The sequence below is a fragment of the Pinus tabuliformis genome, chromosome Q, assembly GCF_031772625.1.
Source record: "Pinus tabuliformis cultivar Carrire ecotype Pingquan chromosome Q, CPIR1, whole genome shotgun sequence".
NCBI classification, from domain to species: domain Eukaryota; kingdom Viridiplantae; phylum Streptophyta; class Pinopsida; order Pinales; family Pinaceae; genus Pinus; species Pinus tabuliformis.
Genome location: NC_142296.1, coordinates 240273755 through 240276944, shown reverse-complemented (window position 1 = coordinate 240276944; position 3190 = coordinate 240273755).

Below are 3190 nucleotides of genomic sequence, written 5' to 3'. Positions count from 1 at the left end.
CACTTAGGCTAATCATGTGAAATTTAGGAATATTGCTTCCCACCTTTAGGGCACGTGAGATACTGATTTCCACTTTTTGAATATTGCCCACGTGATTAATTCACACTTTTAAGAAAGGCGCTTAAGGAAAGGTTTAGCACTTAAACAAAATTAATCATGTTCAAATGTCCATAAATTGCAGTTTACTGGACTTTTTCAAATTGCGATAACTCCTTCATACGGTGTTGGTTTTTTGAACTGTTTGCAGCACCAAAATTAGGAAGATGAGATCTATCCAGTCACTCAGGTTCGACACTCTTTCGAACACTTTGAAATTTGAGCTATCACTAAGGTCCTGGATCAATATCTGATCACTCCTCCCCATTAAGAATCTTTTGGACCCCAAAAGACTGATATACTGATCTGTACAGTAGATGAGAGTACCACACCCTCCTTTTTCAGCCTCCATACACTTGCCTTGCATGGATAGTGCCTTTGAACCAAAACTCGAAGGTAGTCCACGCTTCCCTTCCTAGATGCGCTTGTCCTCATGTTAAGAACTGTTTTCCTTGAACTCATTCAGAATCTCTGTTGAGAAGTTTACAGAACGTAGCTGAACATCGCTTCCTTGATCATCGATCCAAGGTGGCTCAAACAAACGTGATATTACATCATAAATTCATGCATACTCAACTAAAATTTGCATATGTACCAATGAAATTATATTTTACTGGGTCAAGAAGTCAAACTACTTCTTACCAAGCCACTTCTATGGCAACTTTCGTTGCTGCAAATATTCTTCTGACATCTTGTCAAAAATAACATAATGCAAGAAAAAACAACTTGAAGACATAAATTCACAGCATGTGAATCATCATCATGTCTTTACATCTTGTATACAAATGATTGACTAAATCACAAGCCAACAAAAACATGCCTTTTTCAAACAACTAACTCTCCAAGTCAAGCATGTACAAAAAGAACTTGACGATTCTTTTTCGAAGTAGAAAGAATTCCATCTCTTTTGAAACACTTCATCATTATCTCCATTTTTCAATCGTGGGGACAAAATCATCTTTTTCAAGTCGATATGACATTGCATGCATGTTTTAACAAAGCAATCAACAATCAAGTCAATTACACATACATGTTAAAATATAATGAAATCATCAACATTCATTTGTTCATACATACCATTCCCATGTATGTATTCCATTCTTCAACTTTCTCTCAAGCAAAATCATAAGTACGAGATCCTGAATCATATGTACATGTACGTACAAAGATGAAATGATCATAATTTTGTTGCAATAAAGCAAGTCTCATACTCAACTATTTCATTCACCTTTTTGGTAAAACCCTAAAACTTGCATTCCATTGGCAAAGAAATGCATCAAATCAAAAGACATGCAACCTTAATTGGATAAGAAATCTAAACATTTCTTACCAATCCACATCAAAGGCGCTTCCTTTAACTACAAATTGACATCAACATGTGAATCATCGTGAAACACATCAATTATGGAAACTTCCTTTCCATTCTTGCCATTCTCATGGCAAGAATGGAAATAAGTCCAACACTTTTCAGCAATATGTCCTTTCTTATGGAAATAAGTGAAACACATGTTCATCCTCTTTACAGCATAATTTTCCTTGTCCAATGGACCTTTGGCTTCTTCCTCCTTTTCTTCAAAAGTTTCTTGTATGTGGCCATTTTCTTCCAACATCTAGAAACACTATGGTTAACCAAACCACAAAAGGAACATGCAATTTTTTTCCAATGCTTATGTGGAAATTTACCATGCTTAACATAATCAAAATAAATGTGATTGAAATCAGATTTATACCTTCCTCTTTCACCTTTATTGCCTCCATGAGAAGGTGAATCGAATGAAGAGGTGGCTCCCTTTGGAACACCACCAATCTCTTCAATGATTTTAGAGCTTTCACAACTCCCTTGTTCGAGTGCATGCTTATGAACACATTCTTCTTGAAAAGTATGTTTCAAACAATTGCATTCCCCATGAATACAATCTTTACCAACTTGAGGTAGAGAACCTAAAATGAAACTCCTTCTAGGAACTGTTTCAATTGCCTTCATGGTTGCGTTGGAACTTTCTCCATAAGATTGTCTATAGCCAAGACCCAAATACTTAGAACTTTCGTCAACCATTATTGGCTCAACAATGCCTTGTGCATGTTTTCCCAATCCTTTTCCTTCATAGCCCATTTTTGAAATCAACTTGGACCCTATGCCTCTTGTATGTTTTTCAAAAGAACCAACATAAACATTCTTAGAGGAAATTGAAGACAAACTAGAATTGTTTACCTCTTCTTCAAGCTGATTCTTGACTAAGGATTATTTGGCAACAAGGAGTTGTGTCTCCAACTCATGCATCCTTTCTAGGTTCATCCTTGCAATATGAAGTTGGCTCTGCATTTCCTACAGTTTGTCAAAAAGCAACTGGTTCTCTTCCTTCATGGAATTCAAATGCTCTCAAAGTTTTATGCTCTTCCTTTCATCTTCATACATTTGTTTCAACATATCCATCATGATGAACAAGTCTCGCTTCATGTCTTCATCAAATAATCTTGTGAAGGAGGAGGATTTTGAAAACTCACTTGTAGAAGTTGTCATTATAAAAATGAACAAAAGAACTTCAACAACATTCACAAAGCTTTCAAAGAACTAATGACAAAACTTTTGAACTAAATGGCTATAGAGTCAAAATCTTATTCAAGCAGCTTTTTGCAAACAAACCCTCTTGCGCTTCAAGAATTTCCTTGAGGTCCATTGGGTAAGGAGAATGCCTTCAACCCTTCTTCCTTCTTGTCATTTCCTGGACTTAGATATTAGTAGTTTTCCCTTCACCTTCACAAACTCAAACAACAGTCAGTTTACAAACAATCAAATAGTAAAATTCTTTGTACTGTTTAAACACCTTTCAAGTAAAACAAGCAACCTGCTCTGATACCACATGATCTGTATGGTGTTTAACAACTTGTATTGCTTACAAGAACCTCCCACTCAAAACTTGACAAATAAATGATCTAGCTTATATATGACATTTGCGGAATTAAATACTTGAGACAGGTGTATGTTGTTTTTTTTTAACTGTTTTAAATGCTTTAAGTCCATTTGTTTTTGTTTTATTAAACACATATAACAGCCATATAATGTAGCAAATAAACATCAACACATAAGAACAAA